General features: G+C 41.6%; 1 long non-coding RNA gene across 1 annotated transcript; it reads right to left on the bottom strand.

The window, feature by feature from the left end:
- Positions 1-2,875: 2,875 nt before the first annotated feature.
- On the bottom strand, positions 2,876-5,464 carry LOC310834362. The gene is made up of 3 exons (XR_014559226.1): positions 5,357-5,464; positions 4,687-4,965; positions 2,876-3,040 (listed from the first exon to the last, which is right to left on the bottom strand). It is a non-coding gene; the product is annotated as an uncharacterized lncRNA (long non-coding RNA).
- Positions 5,465-6,859: the final 1,395 nt, after the last annotated feature.

Below are 6,859 nucleotides of genomic sequence, written 5' to 3'. Positions count from 1 at the left end.
CACTCATGCCTTATTCAGGAATTCTGTTTTGTAGAAAATGGGAGGCAATTGCCCCTAAGTTTTGGGGACACATGATTATTTCTCTGGGGCAACTAAATAATGCCGAAATCTTCTAAGTAGCAGCTATCTTGGTCCAAATCGCTCGGGCTCTATTTGTCCTCAAACTTTCTTCTCAGAGGATATGTCTGCAGATGGCTTCTTTGGACCACAACTGTAATTGTGTTCTCATTGATCCATCTTTATCACTAGAGGCAGAAGCAGCCTCTGTGGCTCCATTTACCTTGTATCAGCATAAGTTGGTACATCTTCTATCTCAACCTCAGTGCTGGCTCTGCAATTAGACAGAGTGAGGCAGTAGCTTCAGGCTGCAGCAAGCGGCTTATAAATGTATGTATGTATGTATGTATGTATGTATGTATGTTTCCTGCTAGGAAGGGGGCAGAGGTGTTTGTAGGATTTCCTGCCTCAGATGCCTGGCCCTGGGTATTCTTACCTTGAGGCAAGCAGGGAGCATCAGTCAATATTCTTTCTCAGTAAAATATCTGGAGCCAGTCCTGGTTATCAACAGGGCTGAACTTGGGTCTTTCTAATTTCAGCAACGCCCTGTGTGAGGCCAAAATTCAGCACCGCCCGCCTCTCACTTTCTAATCTGCTTAATTCACTAGTTGGGGTGCCCTGTGGCACCCCCTAGACTTGGTGCCCAATGCAGCAGAACTTGGTTGTGCTGCCCTAATTTGACTCTGTTGCAAACATGATGTCAATATCTTAACATTCTCACATGCTCCAGGTCCAATTCCAATTCCAAGCCCTATTCCAAGTGTTAGTATTGACTCTTAGGGCTCTTCACAGTTGGGACTGTGACAGAACCTGAAGGATTGCCTCTTCCCACAGGTTACCTGTGCCTTGAAGTCATTCTTCCCTGCCAAAGGTGCAGGGATGCAATGGCAAGTAAGGCTTTGTTCTCTTACATACAATTGCAGGTAAACATAGGAAGACTACACAGTGTGAAACAAAATAAAAATTGTGCCTTGGTGCCTAGTAAATTGCAGCTCCATTCTGTATCAAAACAACAGACCTCTCTTAATGGTCCCCTTGCCCAAATGCGTAAATGAAGCTACTCATTACTCCCAATCATCCTAAAAATGAACAGGTTTTTTTGTACATTTCTTTAGAGCAAAATACCAAATTAGCCCTCAGTATCCCTGTCACCCCCTCGCGCTTCTCTAAGCCCAAAAAACCCTGATGATTTATGAAGATTTCTCCAAATATACCAGTCAAAAATATAGTACCCAGATTAGAGTTCTCCACCATTAAAAATAAAAAATGAATGAACAAATGCTTAGCAGTGATTGAGGTTGAATCCTGTCAAGACAGAAGTACTGTTTTGGGGGGACAGGAGGCGGGCAGGTGTGGAGGACTCCCTAGTCCTGAATGGGGTAACTGTGTCCCTGAAGGATCAGGTGCGCAGCCTGGGAGTCATTCTGGAATCACAGCTGTCCATGGAGGCGCAGGTCAATTCTGTATCCAGGGCAGCTGTTTACCAGCTCCATCTGGTACGCAGGCTGAGACCTTATTTGCCCACGGACTGCCTTGCCAGAGTGGTGCATGCTCTAGTTATCTCTTGCTTGGATTACTGCAATCACTCTATGTGGGGCTACCTTTGAAGGTGACCAGGAAACTACAACTAATCCAGAATGTGGCAGCTAGACTGGTGACTGGGAGTGGCTGCCAAGACCACATAACACTGGTCTTGAAAGATCTACATTGGCTCCCAGTATATTGCCAAGCACAATTCAAAGTGTTGGTGCTGACCTTTAAAACCCTAAATGGCCTCGGTCCAGTATACCTGAAGCTGCATCTCCACCCCCATCGTTCTGCCCGGACACTGAGGTCCAGCGCCGAGGGCCTTCTGGTGGTTCCCTCACTGCGAGAAGCCAAGTTACAGGGAACCAGGCAGAGGGCCTTCTCGGTAGTGGCACCCGCCCTGTGGAATGCCCTCCCACCAGATGTCAAAGAGAAGAACAACTACCAGACTTTTAGAAGACATCTGAAGGCAGCCCTGTTTAGGGAAGCTTTTAATGTTTAACTGATCACTGTATTTTAATATTTTGTTGGAAGCCATCCAGAGTGGCTGGTAAACCCAGCCAGATGGGCAGGGTATAAATAATAAATTATTATTATTATTAGTAGTAGTAGTAGTAGTAGAATTAAAATATATACACGTAAAAGATCACCTATAGATTGTTACAATAAAAACATCACAGCACCAGACCTTTCCTTAAAAAAGCACCATTCAGTTCCACAAAGTCTGTTGATACAAGACAGTCTTCACCTGGTAGCGAAAGGACAAGGAGGAAGCCAGTCTCACTTCTCTAGGGTTCCAAAGGCTGAGAGCAGCCACCAAGAAGGCCCTTTCCTGTGTCCCTACCAAGCATGTCTGTGATAGTGATGGGGCTGAGAGATATTAGAGCCCAGACAGGTTTGTATGAGGGAAAACGGCCTTTCAGATATCCTTGAGCTACCACTCTGACTGACGATGGCACCTCAGGGTATGAGGCGGAACTATTCCTCATCACAAACTACCGCACCCTTTTGTGGAAAGGAGATGGCAGGAATTGAACCTGGGACCCTCCGCACCCGATTAAAATGTTCTACCTCCATGTCATTGCTGGTGTGAGGAAATTGACTTTTGAATTATACACCAGGTGTGTGCGCCTGGGTGTGTTTCAACTGATATATTTCATGACAAAAATATTTAGGAAAGGCTGAAGCTCAACTTGCTGAGTGTTTTCCTACAAGTAATCAATAACCTTTTTAACAGAATCAAATTTTGAGAAAGAAAACAACAAATTGTTCTCATGTTCACCGTTTAACAATTTCGTATCCTTTGGTAAAATAAACTGGAAGTTTATCAAAGAAGCATTTGCTCGTGGACCAGTTCTGCCTGGAATAATTTCTGTAGTCTTTGGCTGATGCAATAATAGGAACTTTTCTTTTTCCTTTTTTTTTTTGGCAAGGCTTTTGATCCAGATTTTTATGCCTGAAAGCAGAAAGGTGAATTTAATTGACACTTTCCTGATGCTCAGGTTTGCCTCATCTGTGCCGCCTGCACATGGATTTTCAATTCAATTTCCAGCCTCTAATGGGAGCAGCCACAAATTCAAATACCTCATTGAAGTGGCACAAAATGAATTACACAGATAACAATATTTCATCAAGCTCAAAACTAGTCTGTGCTACGTCCCAAGCAGTAAAGTAGTATAAATGAATTGCTAAGTCACAGAAATATTGATGACTTATATCTCATCTTTGTCAAAAGCAGAATGATGACTGTGGGGGGGGGGGGACAAGCCTATTTCACCTTGAAATGTTTTTTTCATTGTGAAGATTAGAAAATAGAGATATCATAGTCCAGTACATATAGATTTGCACCCTGATCTGACAACATGAATGCAAATATATAAAGGCTATACTGTATAAAATAGCACTGATCAGATGTCAAGAGCACCACCCAGATATTGGGGGGGGGGATAGAGAGAATAGGAGGTGACTTTATTTCCTCTCTGCCTCCACCACAAACACTTCATTGCATTAGCATCAATATTATGGTTAAGGACGAGGGAAAATGTCTATTTTTAATCCATGTCACTTTCACATGTTTTTACCCATCAATCCATTTTGTTCCATTTCTGTATTAACTTGGAATTTTGTTTTAAAATTACAGAATATCTATTTAAATAAACCTTTTAATGCACATTTTCATGTCATTATTGTGGTATCTTTGATCTATGGAGAAATTTACCTCATCGTTCAAAGAAGTGCAAAATCCTGTGAATGGCTACATTCAAATCTGCACATTAGTCCAAGAGGTAAACATCAAGTAATATCATATTGGAACCTGCAATGTACAAAATCTTCAAACTTCCCTCATTCTGGTTAGCCTACATGCTGAGAACATGGTTTTTGTCACAATCCAACCAGGGCTACACTCCTAGAATTCTTCCACCCCCTAATGTCCCGGACAGAGCTATCCTATCCACGTCTACTCAGAAGTAAAAATTAAAAAAGAAAATAATAATAATAAATTCACTACATCATAGTTGCGACATCCTGCAGTGTCCCCCTAGGCTTGGTGCCCAGCATGGTAGAACTGGCTATGCTGCCCTAAATCTGCCTCTGGCTCTATCCCTTTGTAGAGCACACCAGGTTCTTAAAGGGTCAACCCACTGGCTTGAAGAAATAGTAGCCTTCCTCCTGGTGTGCTCTCTGCTCTCCAGGACTGGTGATGTGTGGTAGGAGCCATCTGGATCTTCAGGCTCAGGAGACTGCCCATGAGGGCCAGGAGGTCTGGCAGTTTCCTCTGAAGACTCCTGTCCATCAGCCTCGGGTGGAAGAGCCTCCCTGTCTGGTGCCCCTGCAGTTTCTGGCTCTGTGTCCAGATCACTGCTGGCTTCAGGGATCATGGACACCTTCAGAGTTTGAATTCACTTGCCGCCTCACACATTTCACTTTTGCTTCTGAAATTTAAGGCAATAATGCAATACTTTTTATTTCTTTCTCCTCACCCTCCACATCCAACAGCATCCATAACAGAACTCTTGGAGGGGGTAAATCTGAATTATTATTTTTTGAAGCGAATTTGTGTTAGGAGAATGGCTATGAAATTTCTGAATAAATCTGTTTCACCTTTAATGCATGTATCCAACTTCCCCCAGAATTTCATTTCCGAAATGTTCCTACGCTCAACATCCAATCTTCTGTTTAAACTCTCTTAAGCTCAAAAAAGTAGCTTAGGGATTCGTTTTGAGAGTTTTGCAAAGGCAGTGGGGTTCTCTTCTAGTGCATGCGTTGTATTTCCTTCTGAGAAGGCCTCGCACCAAATCTTGGAACAACAAAGTCCTCATTTTGTGCAAAACACTTTCCTGCAGCATATTGGAAAATTGTAGTTTCTGTGCGTGATTATCCCTGGAACACAAAAAAAGAAAAGAAAAGAAAAAAGGAGCAGAGTGAAAAGAAAAGAAAATTGCAGAAGGTTCCAAAAAAGGAGACAACTATTAAAAGCTAGAAACTCTCCTTTCGCGTTTGCCTTTTGTTTGCTCCCTGTGATTTCTGATGGTCACTATAGCAACGAGAACAGAGGAAATGAAGAACCGGAGAACATACACTTCAGTATGACGAGTCCAATTTGTAGCCAGCTGAGCTATGTAACAAAAATCTATGTCATACCTAATGAGAATCTATACCGCAAGTAACTGATCAGCTTGAGCTTGTGGCCACATACCTTTGTGTGGCACCCATTGTTTCCCCCCCTCCTCATTAATGACAATAGAAAGGGCAGTAGCCTTATCACTTCTACCAGGTCCCAGTCATAGAAATCACTGACACTATTCATCCTATACATTCAAGGGTTATTTTTCCTCTTCTTCACCAACTCTGCGAAGTTTTCTGACACTTTTTAGGCATCACAATGATCACTACGCATGAAGCAAACATCATAGACAAGCTTCTGTCCACACACCATGGTTTTGTCACCAATTTACCTCTGGATTTCCTGTTTTCATGTCATACTTCACCAATAGTGAGGGTGAGGCCTCATCCCTATGCTGCTTCAGGCAGTTGCTGAAGACTTTATTTATTTATTTATTTATTTAAAAGGGGGACTTAAGCTTTAATCTTCACTGTTTTTTGTTCCTTTTGTGCTGGTGGAATTTGATAAACTGGTTGATTATGGTTGATTTATTAAATTGAGTATATATTGGTTTGGTTATTTTTTTAAAAAATGGAGCATTTATTTATTTATTTATTAAATTTATATATCCTCCTCTTCCTCTCAAAGCAGCCCAGGGATGTAAACATCAAAATTTTAAAACAATGCCATTTAAATATAAAATCAAAACATATTTTAAACAATCCCTAGCTCTGGGGGGGAGGGGGGGGAGATGAAGACAATCTAATTTCCAGATTGGGAAACAAGCACATAACAGTCCCTTGTGTAACAATTGTGGCATTTTTTTCCTTCCAACTTTGTCCTCTTTGTATTGTTTTAAAATTCATCATCTGTTATTGTTTTCATCTCTAGAAAGCCTGCTGACGGGGTGATTTGTAGAGGTGTAACTTAAATGTATCTCTTGCTAGATCTCATAGCTCAGATTTCACCAGATTTGCACATGGAAAACCTTTAAAATTGTTTTTAAACTGTTTTTAAGCTCTTTTTGTTATATACAGTGGTACCTCGGGTTACAGACACTTCAGGTTACATACGCTTCAGGTTAAAGACTCAGCTAACCCAGAAATAATACCTCGGGTTAAGAACTTTGCTTCAGGATGAGAACAGAAATCGTGTGGCGGCAGCGGGAGGTCCCATTAGCTAAAGTGGTACCTCAGGTTAAGAAGAGTTTCAGGTTAAAAACGGACCTCCAGAACGAATTAAGTTCTTAACCTGAGGTACCACTGTATTGTACAGAGGTTTGGGGTATATATGGAAAGTGATTAATAAACAACAGCAACAACAATTATTAATCAGGGTTTCTGAGCTTATGCAGAAAGCTAAGGTAACATCTACAATTCCATGCGGCAGCCCTTAAATCTTGATAAATTTGGGGCCACTTCTTAGTGCCTTACTGGCCTTTACTGGCTTTATATTTGTGCTTTTTTGAGGCCCTTTGTGCCTGGCTGTCATTTTTGTTTCATTCTAACTGCCCTCTAGTTTATGAGTAAAATTAATTCAATACTTGCTTCACTCCGTGTTGTCAGATGGGATGGATTTAACTCCATTCCATTGTTTGGAATTGTAAAAAAAAAGGGGGGGGGATCTGGAAATGATTTCTCTATCAGATGATAGCCTTCTTGGTTGTTGTTT

This window comes from Podarcis gaigeae (genome assembly GCF_964106915.1).
Source record: "Podarcis gaigeae genome assembly, chromosome: 2".
Lineage (NCBI taxonomy): Eukaryota > Metazoa > Chordata > Lepidosauria > Squamata > Lacertidae > Podarcis > Podarcis gaigeae.
This window is presented reverse-complemented; position numbering and strand designations above follow the sequence as displayed.